General features: G+C 32.3%; 1 long non-coding RNA gene across 2 annotated transcripts; it reads right to left on the bottom strand.

The window, feature by feature from the left end:
* Window positions 1-7,223: 7,223 nt before the first annotated feature.
* On the bottom strand, window positions 7,224-11,041 carry LOC150033555 (uncharacterized). Of its 2 annotated transcripts, XR_016532376.1 has the most exons (4): window positions 10,936-11,041; window positions 10,493-10,540; window positions 9,239-10,205; window positions 7,224-7,572 (listed from the first exon to the last, which is right to left on the bottom strand). It is a non-coding gene; the product is annotated as an uncharacterized LOC150033555 (long non-coding RNA). The 2 variants fall into 2 exon arrangements; XR_016532375.1 differs by having other exon boundaries at window positions 7,224-10,205.
* Window positions 11,042-23,078: the final 12,037 nt, after the last annotated feature.

Raw genomic sequence — 23,078 nt, 5'->3', positions numbered from 1 at the left:
TAGAGATTATGAATCAGAATTGTTCATTAGAGGATTTGTAGGAACTTAAGGAACAAGATGTATTCACTGGGGTAAAACGGTATTTTTGACCTAGTTGTGATTACGAACAACCTGTGAATGATCGACTTACTGATTATGGTTATTAAGTGGACATAATATATCCACAGTGAGGGGAGTTCAACTATGGGTTATAGTGGAGTGTCCCATTAAATTAACAAATGAGGGTTAGATCGGACTAATAAGTTTAGCCGATTAATCTCGAATCATTGAAGCCCATGATCTGTAGGTCTGCGAGGTCCCCCTACTAGCTCGGTAATGGATAAGCTTTAGAGTAGCTTGAGAAATTATTTTGAAACGTTCAAATTAAACAGAACAGGAGAATATATATTTAAATATGATTTAAATATATGAATATGATTATTGTGCAAAAATTGATTTAATATTTGATATTAAATTAATATTTTTTAACTAATTTATGAAATTAATTTAAGAAAATATTTTTTCAGTTTTATTTATCAAAATGCTTTTGAAATCATTGTTTATTTTTAAAAGAAAAATTCAAATTGGTTTTGCATGTTGAACAAAATGGGGAATGCATTTTTTCCATTATCTTCATCTTCTTGCTCACACAAAAGCCATTAACTTCTCTTCATTAATTCTCCAAGCATGAGCTGCAAGCCATGCAATTCACTTCTTTGCATGTTCATCTGCAATATATAAAGAAGTTTGGAGTCATTTGAGAAGAACTAATGCAGAAATTTTGAGACAAAATATCTGTGAGAAGAAAGTGTTCTTCCATTCGGCTGCTGTGTGTTCTTCACTGTTCTTCACCTATTGAAGTTGTTCTTGAGTCCCACAACTCTGTCTAAAGCTCAAAGAGGATAGTAGAGAAGACTTTGAGGTGGTTCACGGTGATTTCTGGTGAAGACTGCTGCTGCATATTCGGATTATTGGCGAGTTCTTCAAATGTATGATCTTAAAACCCTCTTTTTAGAAAAACATGCTTTAGTTTCAGCCAAAATTAGTAAATTTGAATGCCTATGGATCCTTGATACCTCCGCTGCATGTTATTTAACTCTTTCACCGCCCCCATCAATACGTCCACATAATCTCCCTGTTTCCTCCAAAGTCTCCTCAGTTCCCTCCTCTGAAATCTCCAAACCACCAGAAGGCTCCCCTCCGCCGCCATCACCACCATCGCAAGCAAAACCCGTTTGAGAAATCATGCCCGCCTTGAAGATTGTCATCCGACGCCATCACATCATCTCGCAATGACCAACAAAACCATTTTGAGAAATCACGCCACCATCAACACTTACAGAAAACCCACCTCCCTCTCCCTCTCCTCTCCTTATTTAAGAGGGGAAGGAAGTGCGACAATCCTTTACTTGTGGTGGAACAACATCTGATGAGGTGGAGATGGAGTAGGAGGCGCGACACACATAACATAATAGGAGCAGAGGATGATTGAGGCCACCGCTAGAGGAGAAAATTTTGAATTTCAAATTTTAGAGAGAAAAGCTCTCGAAAGGTGCTTTTTCATTATTTCATTATTCAAATTCCAGAGAGAGAAGCTCTCGAATTTTTTTAGTTTAGATATCTTCACCCTCTACAATAATAAATCTATAATTTCACCACCGTAAATACGACATGAATCAATATGACATGAAAATTAATATCTAATAGTCAAAATAACAATTGACATGCATGACTGATCCCAACACTACTAAATAATGGGTGTCAGAACATGGAGTTGATCTTCTAGTGCGAGTGTATACTGCTCAACAAGTAGTATAAAATGCAAATATTCCAACTATCGAATTTCAAGAGAGAAGACAGTTCATAAAAATCTAATGATTCGACAGGAACCTTCTCAAAGTTTGCAACAAAGGCAATAGAAATGGTTGTGGATGTGGAATTTTGAATATTAGAAGTAAAAATGAAAAAAGTGAAACAAAATAGTCGGGTGGAATGAGGCATTCAAATAAATACAACTCACTCCATGACAATTTCATGTTTAGTTTCTGCTCAATTTTTCAATTATGATTTTCACCTTTGGTAAATAAATATTTGAATCCTCTAGTCAAATTTTTAAAACTAAAACTATTATTCGACAAGTCTTCTAGAGAAATTCAATTTGCTAAATTTAAACTTTGTGTTTATATTGATTTGTGGTATATAAAGATACAATTTCTAATATATATATTCCTTTAATTATTTCTCTCAAACGTTACAATAAGTTTAAATCTTCCAAATCTTAGTTCTGAAGTCTTAAGAAGCTTGGAGTCTTAGTTTTAGTATTCAAAGCTTGAGAACTTAAGAGCTTTAGTCTTTCAAGCTTAAGAACTTTGGAGTTTCAATCCTTTGGAGCTTGAGAACTTGAGAGTTTCAGACTTCAATTCTACCAAACTTCAATCTTCAGAGTTTTTGAGATTCAGAACAAAATCCTCATAACTTCTCTCCTCTCCCAAATGAAAGGACAAGGTCTCTATTTATAGAAGATTTCTATGGGTTTTAGGCAGGGCATGGGCCCCATTTGCCTTTAGGCTTTTGGGCTTGGGCCCAACTACTTTCTAGATCTAAGCCAAAGCTAGGTTTGTTCCAATCACTTTTCTTTGGTCCAAAATTTCTACTATGGGCTTGATTGAGTCGAATTTTGGACCCAAGTAATTTTAAATACTCGATTCGATTCAATTTATGATTCAAAGCCCAATCGATCATCGTCCCGTCAAATTTATTTATCTAGACTTTACCATCTTTGAAGTTGATGAGCCCATTATTGTTATCAAATGACCAGATGGACGGTACGTGATATTTTACGATTGAGCAAAATTTCTTCTCCAACCAACACTATTATCTAATAACATTTATTTTAATGATTGGAAATATGGCTTGAATTTTAAAAACAATGCAGTAAAAGTAACATTTATAGGCTTATTTAAAAAAAAAAAAAAAAGAAGAAGAAAAGAAAAAAATTCCACGTACACTATATATTCACTGTCATGTCAAAAATCCTTTTGGTTTAAACAATAAAATAAAATAATATAAATATATCTATTGCAACACATTTGTACATGGGTTAATTGGATTAAAAAACTAGTTGGCAAAACACAAGTGCATTTCAAATTATTTAAGAAATGCATGCAATTCAAATGTTTTTTAGTGGAGCGTGTTTGGACGTGCTTTCAAAAAAACAGAGTTAAGGAGAAGTTGATATTTTGACGTTTATTGTTTAGTTCTATATAAAATAACTTTTATGTCTGAATGTAAAGTCCTTTTTGGTGTATTGGTCACATAAAATGTTTTTATTCTACTTCACCTGAGTTTAACCCCTAGATTTTATTCTAGGGTATATGTGAATGCGTTTGTAAATTTCAAAATTTACAGTAAAAATATTAATAGAGCAAAAAGAAATTTAGAGCCAAGTACTTTTAGTGATGGTGAGCCCCACTAACTATATAACAAATTTTATATGTGTATTATAAATATATTTTTAAGTGTTTAATTTAAAAAATAAATTATTTTTAAAAAAAATTGAAGTTTTTGACCATTACTTAAATAATTTTTTAAGTATGTTTTAATCGATATTTATAAAAAATGTTTAAATAATATTGGTTAAAAAAATAAATAAGTATAAACAATTACATTTCGAATTCCTTAAATGGAAATATGCTTGAGTTAATGGTTACAAAAATACGCAAAGATAGACGAAGTAAAAAGCTAAGGATTACCATCATATTAACGGTAAATGAAATGTAAATATATAATATACATGAGATTGTAAAATTGAAGATTCACAACAATGGCAGATCATGTTTTGCAAACTTACAGAGGCATTAGAAAGCGGTCATGGGGGAACTGGGTGGTGGAAATCCACGACCCGACCAGGAAGAAGCAGATTTGGATAGGGAGTTTCGACACGCCGGAGAAGGCGGCAAGAGCGGGACGTCATCGCTTACTACTTTCAAGGCCCCAGAGCACGTCTAAACTTTCCAGAAGCAGTCGACACTCTCCTCCCACTCCCATCTAACGCAACTACCAATGAAATCCGAGTGGTGGCTCGCCAGGCAACAGCTGCCGTATCTGAAAGCGGTGGCAGCGGCATCACAGGATTGAGATTGGTTGATGATCAGGAGATTGTTCATGTAGATTCCGGCGTCATCGCTGTCGAGGGGCCGTCGCTGAGCCAAATCCAATCCATCACGGAAATGCCAATTTATTCTCCACTGCACCAAACAACAATGGAGGGTACTTGGGATTTTGATCTTTACGGCGGTGACATTCAGGATACACCAATAGATCTCTGAACAACATTAGGTTTAATCTTCCTTCCCTTTCTCCTTCTCTCTGTCTGTTATTATTAGCATATTCATATGTCATTATTGGTAATTTTATGTACTTAGTTGAGTGTTGGGAAAGGAGTTGTTTCCTTAATTCAGTAAACTACTAAACTAGGCTAGGATTTATCACTTTGGTGAATCATGAATTTGAATGTATATATAGTAAAAAGTTGGTAACAGTCTAAGTGACAATACACTCCAAATTAGGAGCCAAACCATGGACAATACACTATCTCTGCAGTTCATTTGATGAAGAAATACTAAACAACTTAGGGACAAGCATGGATTTAGGGTTTAGGAATTGCTTTTAATGCATACTAAACATGTCACACTCCACGTCACCTAATTTTATCCGAATTTATTTAAAATAAATTTAATTATTAATTTAATTTGTCTTAATTTTATTAATTTTAATTTGATGAGTTTTTATATTTTTTTAATCACTTTTTAACATTTATTTTAGTTTGGTTAAATTAACCAATTTAGTTAGGGTAAAAAAATTAAAACAAATGTGTAAAAATTTTGAATTTGGTTTTAATTGCCCAAAAGTTATCCTTTCTTTTTAAGTATAGAACAAGTTTGGTAAAATTTCAAATTTGAAATAAAAACCAATAAAAGAAAAATGCGAATTGAGTAAAATTTTTGGGTTTTAAATACCAATCTTTCTCCAAAAAAAACCTAGTTAGAAAACACCTCATTCAAAAATAAATAAATAAATAAATACTTCTTCTCTATAAACCCTAGCCTCCATAGTCAACAAACTCATTTTTGTTTTTCTTTCTCTTCTAGAGAGCCTCTATCCACAACAACTCCAAAAATCCTTATTTTATCTTTCAAAAAAAACCATAGCTAGCCACCATTTCACAAAAAAACCTAAAGAGTAACAACGCCCATTTTATTTTCTCTTCTTCCACCCTCTTAAATCCCTATCTTTCTCACAAAAACTCCTTCCAAATCAAGAATCCAGCACACAACAAGAAAATACTAACTTAGTTGGAGGTGTATTTGGTAGGATTTGGTCCCAATGATCACACTTCAAACAACAAGAGAGTTTTGTGTGTTTGAATTTCAACTTTTCTTTCTTTTCTTTTTTATAATTTATTTTTCTTCAAGCTCCCATTAAAAAAAAACAAAACAAAAGGGCTAAATGATTAAATATTTTGTTATTGGTCTTATTCTTATAGGTTCTCTTTTTATTTATTTATGCATATTGTTTCACATCTTATTGTTTATTTATTTATTTTTACTCATTATTCGTTCTAACTATTTTTTTTTTTATATATTTCTTGCTTGATACATTTTACTTATAGATCATTGTTTGTTTTACATTCTTATTTTGTATATATGCTTATCTAAATGTTTGTTTTGACTTTGTGGTCCATTGAATGTATTCTTGCTAATAGTTACTCAAATTTGTCATTTTTTTTTCATTTTCACTAAAAAAATCATAAGGATTCTAGATATATTTGGGAGTTCAATTTTAGAGAATCTCGAGATGAGGAAATCAATTTTTTAGGAGTCCAAGATGGACCTCCAATATGTTTTATTGAATTTTTAATATCTTTGTAAATATTATTATTCATTCGTTTATTGCTTTAAATGTATTGTTAAATTTTATATTTTTGCCAATGTAGCTTTGCGCATTTAAATTAATATTGTTTTTTTAATAAAATTTCTCTATGCATTTTCAATACTATTTTTCAAATCTTTGAAATTACTCCTTTTGAGTTTTATTAAATGAATTTTGATCTCTTTTCTTAAATCTTTGGTTCAAGGATGTTGTTTTAAAATTTTCGACGATGGGTTCTAGAAATATGTGGGACTCTGATTTTCTAGAACCTTGAGGTGAAGAAGTCGATTCTTTTGGAATCCGAAATCGATTTCCAATATGTTTTTATTAAAATCCTAATATATTTTTTTTCATATTTACTCGATTTATTATCATGTTACTTAAATTATGTTTTTACTTGTGTAATGTTGATATTAAATTCTATTTGATTTCTAGTTTAAATTTATTAAGTTTTTAAAAATATTTCCTAAAACTCTTTTCAATTCATCAAAAAAAAATCTTTAAATTATATTCTTTGGGTGTTTCCAAACATTTAAAAATAATATATTATTTCAAGAAGATTTTTTAGTAATTTACTTTCTTTAAGACCACATTTTTTTCTAAAAAAATTCTACGATGGAATCTAGGAAATTTAGGAGTCCGATTTTTAGAATTCTTGAGCGAGGGATCACATCTTTGCGAGTCCGAGATTTGATCTCAAAAGCAAATGAATTTAATTAATATTTTTTTAAAGAAAATCCTTTATTAAAAGGCTATTCCTATGACGGATTTTGAGCAATTGTAATAATTTTCTCACATTCTCGAGGTGAGAAATTTTTTCTCAATCCTAATATAGTCAAATTGACGGAATTTCTTCCACTTATTTTATGGGATTATTTACTTCAAATATTGGAGTAATGAGTGGTAAAATAAGACATTTATTTTAAAACTTTGTTTCCAAAAGAATAATTTTAAAGAATATTTTCAATTCAAGATTTGAATTTTGGCCACCGTTTTATAAACGGGTGTTATGAGGTGTTAGCACCTTACCCGTACATAAATGACTCCCGAACTCAACTCTAGTTTTTGTAGACCATTTTTGTTTTTCTAATTAAAAATCGTTCATCTTACTTCGTTGTCCAATCACATCGTAAAAAAGATTGGTAGCGACTCCTTATTTTCTTTTAAAACTAACTCTTCTTTAAGGACATCGACTGCTCCGCATTGTCTTGAGCACGTGGTGACAACCTTATTAAACTTTAAACAAAATTTGACGACAATAAACCCCAAGTGTACAACGAGATCTACCTTCAAATCCTTTCATGAACCTAACATTCACATGCCGTGACACAGGAAACATCCTTACCATAAACTAAATGTACAAACAAAAAGGGTATTATGTGACACTTGACATGATTGGGTAGCAGATAAATTCAAAAGCAAGTTGGTGGAAAAAGAAAGTTAAAATAAAATGAGCTAAATTCGATGTACATGTGGATTTCTTTTTGTCTTTCAGCTCCCTCTATCTCTTGCGATGTACATATGGATGTTTATTCTTCTCATTTTGAATGCATTGAAACTGAATTCGTGGTAGGATGAGGATGTTACGGATGTGTCAATTAGTTGAGATATCTTGATGACATAAGCTTGTGAAAACCATCACTAAGCTTGTACCCTAACTCTCTGTCATACCGGTGAAAAGTCATATTAATATGTCAGTAGAACAATCCTTTTTTGTACATGCACATAATGGTATATTTATACCACCAAAACACACTCTTGTGGTTGTATTGTAAAATAGCCATATCATTAATACCTCAAAAACATATTGAAAAATAATTGATGAATCTAATATAGAACAACATAAGTTACACTAGGAACAACAAGATAAATCATTAAAACTAAATTGGCAAACCTGACTTATAAAATTCAGGGATGAGCGAATGAGCGGATATGTATATGTATTGACTCATTTATATAGTTTGTTAAGAAACTAATGGTAACATAAAATGTAAACACAGCCCCACGAAACGTTTGATAATTAATTAACATTAAGAAAAAAAAAATGTGGACAAACAGAACCATAAACTTAATAACAATTTAAACACAAATTAAACATACATATTGAATGAAACAAAGGTAAAAGGTTAAAATCACTTTTAATTCTTATACTTCAAAGTAACAATTTAATCCCTGGACTTTGGTTTGTAACGATTTTAGTTCCTGAACTTTTAATTTTGCAACACTTTAGTCCCTGAAGTTTACTATGTAGCAATTTAGTCTTTATACTTTCAAATTTGTAACAATTTAGTCCCTACTATAGAAATGAACATTGACTGCAGCAGTCTACCTCACTACATAGAATGAACAAGCTAATTCTCATATCAATAACATATTAAAAAGTCTCATTTTTAATGGATAAACTGTTTTTCTCATTTTTAATGGATAAACTGTTTTCCAAAAATATGTAAGATATCTAATTTAAAGACAAGATAAATTTTGTTGTTAAGATCAAGATATTGGTTGCTTCTTCATATGCAAATGAATAAGATAGTTATGAATGTTCTCAAATCTGGAAGCATCCTACTCTATAAAGCTGAAAGGAAACCAACAAACTGAATCGAATAAACTAATCGATTGACTGATATTAATAACATAATATATGAAATAATCAATGTTTAAAATTCTCAAATCTTTGTCATAACTCATAAGGTTGATTATGATTAGCAGAAACAATTGATAATATTAATATGCAATAGTTAGCATATTATTCCAAGAAACGAAAGAACCCAAACTGAGAACCAAGGATAACTGTCAGAGCTGTGAGCTCCCTCTTTCAAAATAAAAGGCATTCACAAGACAAATGGACAAAAAGCTTTTGTGAACCGGCCTGACTGATTCTATTTTAGTTCCTATAAGCTTTCAAATAATTATATTTCTATGTTTTAGCAAAAAATACTTTACTCCTAAGCAAAAAATAGTTCATATAAGCTTTCAAATCATTAGATGTTTGTATATCATGTAACAGAGATGTAAACTAACACATGTTTAGTTTGTTCAAATTATGAATTAGATATCTACCAGTATTTGAAGTAAAATTAAAAGTATAAACCTTCCATTTACAGATTAATGAATTCAAACAACACCTTACTTTCAACTAAACCAGATAGGGATTGCAAATCATAGATAAACCAAGAGTTAAGCAACAACCAAAACTCAAAAAACATTCAAATTGTAAAAATAGAAATGAAAAGTGACAACGAAATTGGAAGAAATACAAATAATTTGGGTCTAACCTCTCAAATTAACTTAACGAAATGAAGGGCCAAAGAAGATTTCAAGAACTTACAAGTCATTCAATGTGTGGTTATCCTTTCCAGGGAAGCGGGGAGATCTCCAAAAAAAAATTGCTTGAGATAAGAAGTTTAAATTACAACAAACGATGGTAAAGGAATGATCAATAGAAAGCTCACTTTAATGCCCAAACCATTATTACTTTTGAGACAATTTACATCAATTACTTGAAAGAAAATGACAAAACTCAAATATGAGAGTTGAGGGTTCTTACAATGTTGCTAAGTTGGTCAAACTTCCAAGTTCTAGAGGTAGGTAGAGTATTGTCCGTATACGGTTAAATAGGCACAGAATCACCTTAGATGCTAATAACACACGAAACTTTGTTAAAGCAAAAAATTCTCCAAATAAAAGTGTCCCACCTCCAAACTCCCCGTACTACACAAAAGAAAATCATGAGACACCAAAAAGTTATTCATAATTCAAAATACAAACGTCCCAGATTCGTAAATCAAATAAGTTAATGAAAATATGACATCTTGATGGAAAATATTTTCTTCACACTTGTAAAAGATAATCTCTACCCAGAAAATAATCATGTCTACCAAATTTTCCAGCACCTAGGATATTAAAACAGCAAACTTCCTTTCAAAGTATGAGAGTTTTGTGAAGCTAGTTCTTTCAAAGTATGAGAGTTTTATGAAGCTAGTTCTTTCATTGCAGCTAAGTTCAAACAGTCAGCTTGTCTTGCTCGTCAAAGGTTTCTATACATTTTGCAATGACAAATTAACAACACACCAAGTGACCAGCTTAGCTCCTGCTCATAATACAAGATTTTGAATCTAGAAAGAACAGACTGCAACAAAATTTTGTATTCATTTATTTTATCTTAAGGCCTTCTCGGTACAAAAGTGTGTTTATGTCATCATATTTGAGATATCAATAATGATTCAACTCATCGCAAGGATTTGTTGTTAATATTGAGTCCTTCCAAATGAGTTTTTCTCCTCATGTCGTCAGCTCTGAGACATACAAATGGATTAAAAATCATGAAAAATGAAGGAAACAGTTGAAAAATTGCCACGACACCAATGGAATTTTATTACAAAAACTTGACCAAAAATCTATCGAGGCAATCACAGAACAAAGAAAATTTAGGGTTCTCATCAAAATATCTTTACCATCAAGAAACTAAAAATAAAACTTAGAAATTCTAGTGCTGCGAAATTGTAAAAGAAGAGGAAGAGAGAGGGAAATTGCAACGAAAAAGTAAATGATGAAAAAAAAAAGTAGAAACCAAGCTATTTACCTCACGAATTCCTCGAAAGACTAGAAATATTTCTTAGAATCCTTCAACCTAAACCAAGAGCATAAGAATTGATGATATTAATTTACAAACTCTAGAGAAAAATTCTTATTGTCTTCCAAGAAAGAAACCAGATCACATTAGGCTCAAATGCTTCAAAATATCAAATCCTTCAATAATTATATCAAAATCATAGGATTAAACTACATAACCAATATAGGAAAAAGATTAGACTCGCCACAGAACACAGGGTTCTAAAAATCTAAGTCTTGAATAAACCGTCAAAATCAAAGATTTATTTGAGGTGAAGGAACTCGATTTACAAGATCCATGAGATCCCAAGTTCCATTTAGATTGAAAACAAACATTTACAGCAAACATATAGACTATGAATCTTAATAAAAATTACAGCTTTTGAACAACAAAAAGAGTTCAAGTGATTATACATTTGAAGAACACTTGTACTTTCACGAACTCCTCCAAAACAAACAGAAAGATACAGAAACTCTCGTTTAGTGTTAAAAGTCGTATAGGCTCTCAATCTATTGTATAGATTCAATCACAAGTCGGGTAGATCTGATATGGAATAATAAAATCATATTTTATTTATTCCATTTTACCATAAAAACTAATTAACCTCCCACTACGGTGGTTAGAGAGAAAAATGGAATAATTATCCAAATAATTAATAATATAAATAAATATGATAAACAACTTATCATATTATATTTAAAACCTATAGTTTTAATATTGTATCATATACAATATAAACTATAATTCTTTTTCTCTATTTTATGGCATTTAATATAAATCATATTTATATTATATTTAACAATTATGAATCTCATTCTTAGATTTATTTCCTCCAATTAAACTAAAATGTATCAAATACATTATGTCAACTATATCATATATAATTGAATCAATATAATTAAATTCCCTCTTATTAATTTGAACAATTCAAATTAACCCAAAAAACTGATTCTCAACTAAAAAGGGGACCTTATGGACCTATAGCTTGAAGTTTCAACTGTACATGAATAATTAATTAAACTTTTTAATTACATTATCTACCATCCGTTAACTGTCGGGTACTCCACTAAAGACCGACAGCTGCACTCTTCGAACTACAGATATATTTTTGTGTCCATTGGATATAACCAATCAACAGTACGATGACGCTTCACAAATTGCTCGTAAGTACAGTTGGGTCAAATTACTATTTTGTCCATGTAGTTACCTCTAACTCCTGAAGTACCACTGATCCCTCTAATGAACAATAGATCATATTCATACTATGACTAAACCCCTCTCAGGCCAGGAGAGAGTGTAGCGTTACATTGTTCAAGACTCAGACTCAGCCCTTAAGTGAGCAATTTATCTACTTACCCCCGCTTTGATGAAGGAGTGAATTCCATCTTGTGTAGTTGAGTTCCCAACTCCCCAATCAGATGAATCCCCAAAATGGTAGGCTTGTTGAGTTGGCGATCTGGTCACTCTCACTCATACAAATCAAAGGACCACCCTTATAGGTAGGAGTTCACAACTCACTCTAGATTAAGGTCATGTTACCTATGATCATCTAGTGAAATGAAAGTCTCTATTATGAACGACGTTATATAATGAGACTAAACATTTCGTGATCCAGTCTTATACAAACTCCTTTGTATAGAATATCCTCGCTCGCATTTCTAATACATGAATGATCCAAATCAGATCATTTGTAACATCTACAATGCGGGTCATACTCGTAGTGTTACCAGGATAAGGTACCCAGCCTTATCTATATATTACAGACCATTTAGGTTATCACATAAACATGATCCACCTGTATATCTCCACATACATGTTTAAGTTACAACGATAATTGTGGATGTTAGTTTATTGGTTTGTGATTAATGCAACTAAAATATCACATATTTCATAGACAAAGTGAATAAATTATCAAATATTATTAATCACATACAAGTTTGTTCGTACAAGGTTTATAAACTATAGGACCCTACGAGATTTAGGGCATCAACTCCAACATGAGGAACATAAAACATTAAAAAAGATGACTCATGGATGGAAGAGTGACAAGAGTGTGGGCCATTGTAACATTAGTGATATTTGTTGGAATATTATTCCTCTTGCAGATTGCTTGGAAATCTCATTTTGACAAGGTACAGAAATCCATGGGGTTAAGAAGAGAATATTTTGTATTGATTGAAGAAATTTCGCACAACTACAAGAAATAAGGTGATTTGATGAGGTGTAGAAGTGAAGGCCCTTTAATTACAACAATTGATGGAAAAACTAGCCATTGCAGATATGCTCGAACATGAAGGGTGTTGGAATTTCAAAGAACAATGCACTGAGATATGCTCGAACATACTAAGAAAATAGCTCACACAAAATTATAGATGAACATGAGCAGATCAACGATCTTAGCAGACAGACCCATTTCTCACAAACCACAATCGAACGCCCAAATGGAAGCCCACTAGATACCTTTGTTAGATATATTTAAATAATAATATATTTAATTAGGGTTGGAAACGGGGGTGGGGGATTCCCCACCCCGTTCTCAGGGTATTCTCCCATCCCCGCCTCCGTCCCCACCAATTGGACGGGGATGGGGATTCCCATTGGGGGAAACGGATCCTTGTGGGGACATATCCCCATTTTTTTAATATAATATTAAATATATATAATTATATAAATTTTGATAGTTTAATATAGGTATATATATAATTCAATAAGAGTTGTTGATGGAAGTTTATCTAGTAGGTCAAATCTACCTCAAGAGTTAAGGAAACCTCGACGTAGTGGGAGGGTTGCGAACCCACCTGTTCGCTGTATGGGTTTAACTGAAATCCTGGCTATGGTAGTCGATGGCGAGGTTGAGGATCCATTGTCTTATAAGAAGGCAATGGAGGATGTTGACAGAGATGAATGAGTCAAAGCCATGGATCTCGAGATGGAGTCTATGTACTTCAACTCAGTATGAAATTTTGTAGATCAACCTGATGGGGTTAAACCTATAGGTTGCAAATGGATCTATAAGAGGAAACGAGATGCTGATGGGAAGGTGGAAACCTTCAAGGCTAGACTTGTGGCAAAGGATTATATCCAGGTGGAAGGAGTTGACTATAAGAAGACTTCCTCACTTGTTGCTATGCTTAAATCTATCTGCATCCTCCTGTCCATTGCCTCATATTATGACTATGCGATATGGCAAATTGATGTCAAGACTATCTTTCTGAAAGGTAATCTTGAGGAGACCACTTATATGGTGCAACCCGAGGGATTAATAGCCCAAGGTCAGAAACAAAAGGTTTGCAAACTGAATCAGTCCATTTATAGACTGAAACAACGTCTCGATCTTGAAACATAAGGTTTGATACTGCGATAAAATCTTATGGCTTTGACCAAAACGTTGATGACCCTTGTGTCTACAAGAAAATCATTAACAGTTCAGTAGTTTTCCTAGTGTTATATATAGACGATATCCTACTCATTGGGAATGATGTAGGTTTACTGACTTTAATTAAGAACTGGCTAGCAACTCAATTCCAAATGAAAGATTTTGGAGAGGCTCAGTTTGTTCTTGGGATTTAGATCTTTCGAGATCGAAAGAATAAAGTGCTAGCACTGTCTCAAGCATCATACATTGACAAGATGTTGATCAAGTACTCAATGCAGAACTCCAAGAGGGGCCTTTTGCCTTTTCGTCATGGAGTTACATTGTCTAAGAAGTAATGTCCTAAGACACCTCAGAAGAGTGAGAAATGAGATGGGACCCCTATGCATCTGTCGTTAGTAGTTTGATGTACGCGATGTTATGTACTAGACCTAACATCTACTACGTTGTAGGAATAGTCAGCAGATATCAGTCTAATCCAGGACATGGTCACTAGACTACCGTCAAGAACATCCTCAAGTATCTTCGGAGAACAAAGGACTACATGCTTGTGTATGGATCTAAGGATTTGATCCTTATTGGATACACAGACTCTGATTTTCAGACTGATACGGATTCTCGAAAATTCAATTCAGGATCAGTGTTCACTCTTAACAAGGGAGTTATAGTATGGCAAAGCACTAAGCAGGGGTTCATCGCTGACTCCATTATGGAGGCCGAGTATGTAACGGTTTGTGAAGCTGCTAAGGAGGTCGTTTGGCTCAGGAAATTCCTGACTGATCTGGAAGTTGTTCTAGACATGTCTAGGCCCATCACCCTTTATTGTGATAATAGTGGTGTTGTGACAAATTTCAAAGAGCCTAGGAGTCACAAGCGTGTCAAGCATATCGAACAGAAATACCATTTCATCAGAGAGATTGGCATCAAGGGACGTGATTGTCACGAAGATAGCTTTAGAGCACAATGTTGCTGATCCGTTTACGAAGGCTAACAGTGTTTGAGGGTCACCTTCAAAGCATGGATCTATGGGACCGTCTGCAATTGGACTAGGGCAAGTAAGAGTATTGTTATACTGGGCTTTTGTGCCCTAGTTTATTGATTTGTACTTGTAATTTTCTTGTACACCCCACTAGCTTTAGGACAAGTGGGAGATTGTTGGGGTCGATGCCTTAAATCTCGTAGAGTTCAGTAGTTTGTAAACACTTGTATGAACAAACATATTGTGATGTAATAATATGAGATATTTTCTTTACTACAGTCTTTGAAATATGAGATACTTTAGTTGTATTAACCATAAACCAATAAACTAAGATCCTTGGTTATCATTGTAACTTAAGCATGTATGTAATGACATACAAGTGAATCGTGATTTAAGTGATAACTTAAATGGTCTGTAGTATATGGATAAAGGAGGGAAACCTTATCCTATTGACGCTACGAGTGTGGCCCGCTTTGTAGATGTTACAAGTGTTGTAAAGTCCTACAAATGATCTGATTCTGACTATTCATGTAGTAGACATGCGAGCGGGGATACTCTATACAAAAGAGTTTGTATAAGACTAGACCATGAAATATTTAGTCTCATTATATAACGTCGTTCATGACAGAGACTTTCAGTTCACAAGGATAACCATAGGTAACATGACCTTAATCCTGAGTGAATTGGGAACACCTGTTTATGAAGGTGGTCCTTTAAATTGTATGGGTGTGAGTGGCCAGATCGCCAACTCAAACCTACCACTTTAGGGACTCGTCTGATTGGAGAGCTAGGAACTCAGTTACACAAGACGGAATTCACTTCTTCCCCCATTCAGAGGTCAGTAGATAAATTACTCCCTTAAGAACTGATTTCGGGACTTGAACAATGTGGCGCCACACTTTCTCTTGACCCGAGAAGGATTTACTCATGTAGGACTATGATGTATTATTCATTAGAGGAATCAGTGGTACTTAAGAAGTTAGATGTAATTACAGGGAAAATCGTAAATTGGCCTGGCTCTACTTACGAACGATTTGTGAAGGATCATCGTACTGTTGATTGGTTATATCCAATGGACGTGGAAATATATCTGTAGCGCAAAGAGTGCAGTTGTCGGTCTTTAGTGGAATGTTCGACAGTTAAATGATGGTGGATATCGTGATTAAAGAGTTTAATTAGTTATTTACGTACCATTGGAGCTTCAAGCTACAGGTCCATAAGGTCCCTTTGGTAGCTCAATGGATTCATGTTGATGATCAGTTTTTTGGTTAGTTTGAAGTGTTCAAATTAACAAGAGAAAATTTGATTATAGATGAAATAATTAAATTGTATTAAGAGATATAATTGACTTAATGTATTAGATACATTATTTGGAGGAATTATTATTAAATGCTATAAGGGAGAAAAAGAACTATGGTTTATATATTGCATGAGATGTGATATTAAAACATAAGTTATGAATATATTATATATTTGTAATAAAATCAATTATGGGTTAATTGATTTCGATTTTTTCTCCTAATAACCAACTTAGTGGGAAGTTGTGATCAGTTATGGTAACTGATGGATAAAATGAAAATCGTTTTCATCTTTACAGAATGCATTCACTAAGCGATTGAGAATCGTACAATCCAAAGATTTTGTTATACGATAGGTTGAAAGCATACACAATCGTGTAACGAGTTTTCTATACGATAGACACTTGTTTTCTAAATGATTGAGTACTAAGTTTATACGATAGACTTTAGTTATCTCCCACTTACTCAATCGTCTATATGATCTGTCAAATTTCTCATACCCTCTACCAAATTCATACAGAGCCCACAACTCTTGGATTCTCACATCGAGAATACCAAGGTAGCCTTTTGGTGGTGTCTACTTACTGTTCGAGGGTCGAGTGTTGTTTGTTCTTGATCGAGGAGATTGTTGAGGCGTGACGTTCGTGTTGGTGAACGATCGTGCTGTTACATCGAGGGAACGAAGAGAATAGTTCTTCAAGGGTAAGTTCTCTTGATCCTTAGTATTTTCCTTTTGAAGCATGTAATTTAGAGTGTATGCATAACTATTAGTGTTTGACTGTAAATGTGTATGTTCTGTCACAATATGGTTTGGAATGATATTGCTTCTGCTCATGGTCTCTTTGATAAGAGTTCCTTCAATTTTTCCATTACATTTCTTTTGGATATATCTTCTTCATTCGAATTCTGATTTTGGTGATTCAAGATGCCTCGAAATTGTTGTTCCGAGCTTTACGCTATGAACTATTCAAAATAATAAAACTATTAGTAAACAAAATCAGATTTGTTATTGTCAAAATATTAATTAATTAATTAATTTGAGATTAAGGGCCAAAATACTAACAATCTCCCCTTTTTTATGATGATAAACCATAGAAGAAATATAACTTGAAATGCACATAACCATAGCAACACATGTGATTAACAAGTAATTTTAATATCAAGTACACATATCACAACAAAGATCATGCTTGAAATCCGTTCAAAAGAACTAATTATCACCACAAGATCATGCTTGAAATCCATTCAAAAGAATTAACTTCCTCTCTTTAACTAATTCTCCCCCTAAATAATATATTCAATAGAAACAATCATAACACATTTTTCTTATAGTTCTCCCCTTTTAGAATCATAAAAATGAACAACAAATATTTAAGTGTTCCTCCTAAAAATATGAACACATAAAAAATTTCCATTTCTCCCCCTATCAATATGCATTCAATAATAATATCTAGATATAAATTCAAGATGCATCACGGCGAATAATATCAAGCTCAAGCCTATTTTTGCAAAAACTTTCTTCATTCAAAGGCTTGGTAAAAATATCCTCTAATTAAGTATTAGAGCTCACAAGATCAAGAGTAATATTACTATTTTGTACATGTTCTCTAATAAAATGAGTCTAATATTAATATGCTTAGTCCTAGAATGATGAATAGGATTCTTAATCAAATTAATAGCACTAGTATTATCACAAAATATGAGCACATTATCAAATTTTAATCCAAAATCATAAAGAGTTTGTTTCATCCAAAGAATATGTGCACAACAACTAGCAGCCGTAATATATTTCGCTTCGGTAGTTGATAAAACAACTAAATTTTGCTTTTTACTATACCAAGATATTAAGGAATTACTAAGAAATGGGCAAATCCCACTAGTACTCTTACGGTCGAGTAAACTACGGGCAAAATCTATATTGGAATATCCAAACAAATAAAATTCAACATTTTTAGGATACCACAAGCCTACATCAATAGTTTCAAGCAAATATTTAAATATTCTTTTCACGGCATGCAAATGTGATTTCTTAGGACAAGATTGAAATCTAGCACATAGACGTACACTAAACATGATATCGGGTCATACTAGCAGTCAAATAAGTAAAGATCTGATCATACCTCGATAAGTCTTTATGTCCACATATTTACCTTTTTCATCTTTTGTCAAGATTAGTGCTAGTGCTTATAGGAGTTCTTTCAATTTTACCTTCATTGAATTTGAATCTCTCGAGTAAATCCCTTGTGTATTTTTCTTGACTTATGAAGATATCATCTTTGAATTATTTAATTTGGAGTCCAAGTAAGAAATTAAGTTCTCCATTCATACTCATCTCAAATTCACTATACATACACTTAAAAAATTCTTCACACAAAGATAAATTAGTAGAACCAAATATAATATCATCAACATATATTTGTACTATAAGCATATCATTATCCTTAACCTTAATAAAGAGAGTAGTATCAAATTCTCATTTTAAAGTCATTCTCGAGTTAAAAAGAAAAATTGATAAGCCTATTATACCAAGCTCTTAGGGCTTGTTTTAAGCCATAAAGAGCCCTTTTTTAACGTATAAACATGATTAGGTAAATTAAAACTTTCAAAACCTGGAGTTTGTTTTATATAAACTTCCTCCACAATATAACCATTTAAAAAGGCACTCTTATAAGAAGCAAAAGCAAGCAACATCCTAATAGCTTCTAATCTAGCAATAAGTGCAAAAGTTTCTTCATAATCTATACCTTCTTCATGACAATAACTTTGAACTACAAGTCTAGCTTTATTTCTAATAATATTTCCATTTTCATCCATTTTATTTCTAAATACCCATTTATTCCAATTATAGATGCATTAGAAGGCCTAGAGACTAATTCCTGAACTTTATTCCTTTCAAATTGATTTAATTCTTCTTGCATAGCTAAAATCCAAAACTCGTCACATTTGACATCTTTAAAACTTTTAGGTTCAATTTGAGAAACAAAATCAAGATTATAAATAAACTAAGAGAAGAACGAGTTTTCACACCTTGTTCGGGATCACCAAGAATCAAATCCTTGGGATAGGATGGAGCATATCTCCACTCTTTAGGCATGGATGAAGAATCATCTTCCTTCTTTTCATTGATGCTCACCTCTTGCATATTCGAGCTAATTTCTTTGCCTTTGTCACTAACAAGTAAATCTCCAAAATCTTTTTCTAAATCATCACTACAAATAGACTGATTAGAAACATTATTACATGATTCATCAAATACAACATCCATAGATTCCTGAATAACTAAAGTTCTCTTATTGAAAACTCTATAAGTTTTACTAGTAGAGGAATATCCGAGGAAAATACCGACATCCATCTTAAAATCAAAATTTTCAAGCTTTTCTTTGTTATTCAAAATAAAACATTTGCAACCAAAAAACTTTGAAATACTCAATGTTTGAAGTTTTTCCATGCCAAAGCTCATAAGGAGTTTTATCTAAAGATAGTCTAATTAAAACTCTATTTAAAACATCACAAGGGGTATTAACGGCTTCCGCCCAAAAATATTTGGGTAGACCATACTCATTCAACATTGACCTAGCAAATTCTTGTGAAGTACGATTTTTTCTTTCAACCACACCATTTTGTTGAGGAGTTCTTGGAGACGAGAAATTATGAGAAAACCCATTTTTTTCACAAAAAGATTTAAAAATATCGTTATCAAATTCTCCTCCATGATCACTCTTATTTTAGAAATAAAAATTCCTTTTTCATTTTGAACTCTTTTAGCAAAACTAATACAACTTTTTAAAGCACCATCTTTATGTTTTATCATCAAAACCCAAGTAAATCTATAAAACCCATCAAGCTAGCAATTCTAGAAGGGCCAAATTAGTCCATGTGTAATAGTTATGGTGGTCTAGTTGTAGAGATTAAATTTTTAGATTTGAAAGAAGACTTAGTTTTCTTACCCATTCGACAAGCATCACAAACTTTATCTTTTTCAAATTTAAATTTAGGAAGACCCCTAACCAAAGAATTTTTTGAAATATTTGAAATTAAGTGCATGCTAGCATGTCCTAGTCTTCTATACTATAACCAAGAATCATCTTGCAACACGAAAAGACATTTAACAATAGGATAATCATTCAAACCAAGGGTATACATATTTTCATCCCCATTTCCAACAAACTTGACTTTTCTATCACAAGCATTTTCAATAATGCAATTCTTTTTATCAAACACAATTCTAAATCCTTTATCATAAATTGACTAATATTAAGTAAATCATGTTTTAAACCTTCAACTAAAAGCACATTTTCAATCAAAATAGAAGATTCATTACCTATATTACCATTGCCAATAATTTTACCTTTCTTGTTGTCACCAAAAGTTACCATGCCTCTACCCTTTTTGGAGAAAAAAATAACTTGGATCCGTCTCCGGTCATCCACTTATTTTTCTTGGAGGCTTCCAAACAAACCTACAAATAAAAAATTCAGGTTTGATTCTTTGGTACCCACACTTGTTTGCGTCTTAGATGGCTAGCATTGACAAACTTGGGAATCCATTTCATTTTTGCATAGACATTTAAGGCATTGGATTTAGACAAGTAACAAGAATAAGTTGTATGTCCAAACATGCCACATGAGAAACAAACAATATTATTCAAAGATTTATCTCTTACAACAAATTTATGCACTCTACTTTTCTTGGAGAAATTATTCCTTGTAGCATTGTAAAAATTTTCCCTTTGAGAAAAAATTCTTCTTGGAGAAGTAGTATGAGCATATTTCAATTTAAAACACTCAGGTCTAATATGGCCTTCAACACCACAATAATGACATATAGGCACAAAGTTAGATTTAACATGCTTAGACACAACCTTAGGCACATTAAGCTTAGACATATTATGAGATGCTTTAACAAAGATAGTTTTAGAACTTAAAGGAATAGAACATTCATCAATATAGCCTAAACCTCTTTTATCACCAAAAGGCTTGCCTACTTCAATTATCTTGTCTAATTTTTGAGCACCTATTGTCAACTTTTTAATAGATTCTTTAGCCTTAACAAGTTCTTGCAAAGCACTAAATTCCTTTTCTTTGAGTAATTTAATCAAATTATCTTTTTCACAACTATCATGCTCAAGAAATTTAACTTTGTCAAGCAAGGCATTTTTCTCATTACAATAAAAAACATGCTTGTCACAAGAGATATTCATTTCATCAATATGCATAGCATCATGCTCATTCTCTTTTAAGCAAGCAATTTCTTCAAGTAAAGACTTATTTTTACTAGATAAAATATTGTATTTCTTTTTGAGCACAACATACTTAGAACTAAGTTTTTCTAAATCATTTTGCATATTTTCAAAGGTTTCAAACAATTCATTATAAGAAAGAGGTTCTAGAGTTACCTCATCATTTTGTTCATCCTCTTTGTCACTATGAGCCATGAAGAAAAAATTGGCCACTTCTTCATTATCACTCTCACTTTCGCTTTCATCGCTATCATCCCAAGTAGCTTTCATTTCTTTCTTCTTGGATTTCTTGGATGATTTGAGAAAAGGACAATTGGTTCTAATATGACCTGGCTTCTTGCATTCATAGCATATTACCTCATTCTTTTTGCTCTTTTCACCTTTTGACTCTTTTTGATTGGAGAGATGCTTCTTAATTGCTTCTTTTTCTTGCTGAAGTTCTTATACTTACGTGAAAGATAGGCAACATCATCTTCATCAAGATCATCTTCATCTTGGGAGTCAACTTTTAAAGAGATGGTCTTTAAAGCTATACCTTTTTCTTTCTTTTTCTTCTCATCCTCCATGTTTTTCTTGATCTTTATCTCATGCGTCAACAACGAGCCCATGAGTTCATCAATGGAGAGAGATTTGAGATCCTTTGCCTCTTGAATGGCGGTGACTTTAGGCTCCCATTGTTTAGGCAAAGATCACAATAACTTCTTTATCTTCTCAAGATTTGAGTACTTTTTTCCAAGTCCTTCTAAAGCATTGACAATGTTAGTAAATCTAATAAACATATTGGAAATAGCTTCATTTTCATAAACATATTGGAAATAGCTTCATTTTCATCAATTTTAAACATTTCATATTGATAAATTAACATGTCAATCTTTGTTTCTTTTGCTTGACTAGTTCCTTCATGAGTAATTTCTAATTTATCCCATATCTCTTTAGCGGTTTTGCAAATAGATACTCTATTATACTCAACTTCATTCAAAGCACAAAATAAGCAATTATAGCTTTGGCATTTAAAGAGCATGCTTTCTTTTCATTTATTGACCATTCTTCCTTAGGTTTTATAGTGCTAACACCATCAACATCTTTTGTTGGAATTTTAAAACCTTCCTTAACAATATCCCATAAATCATAATCAATAGAAAGCCAGAAAAATCTCATTCTATTTTTCCAATAACTATAATTAGTATCATTAAAGAAAGGAGGTTTTGTAATAGATTGACTATCGGTAAAAGGGATAAAACCTAAAGTTGTCATAGCTAAAAAACAATTAAGTTTATCAAGAAATAAATATTTCAAGAAGAGCAACCCGCTCTGATACCAATTGTTGGATCGATATGGCAACCCTAGAGGGGGTGAATAGGGTTTAATTAAATTTTTTTTTTAAAATTAACCCAATTAAACTAATTAATACACTTTTTATAAATAATAATAAAAAAATTCAATTTATGCAACAAATAAGATGACAAAAATATGATAATTTAATTCTATCAAATTTTAGCAAATAAATAAGAACAAACTAATACATACAATAAATTGCTTAAATTAATTGCATACAAAAAAAAAAAAAAAAAAGGAAAGAGTTAGAGAAGAAGACACCATAATTTTTATAGTGGTTCGGTCAAACTTGACCTACTCCACTCCCCAAGTGCCTCTTGGGAATTTGAATA

Source organism: Benincasa hispida, chromosome 9 (genome assembly GCF_027475165.1).
Source record: "Benincasa hispida cultivar pf3 chromosome 9, pf3_genome.v1.1, whole genome shotgun sequence".
Classification (NCBI taxonomy): Eukaryota; Viridiplantae; Streptophyta; class Magnoliopsida; order Cucurbitales; family Cucurbitaceae; genus Benincasa; species Benincasa hispida.
Note: the sequence above shows the minus strand (reverse complement) of the source record. Positions and strands in the feature narration are given on the sequence as shown.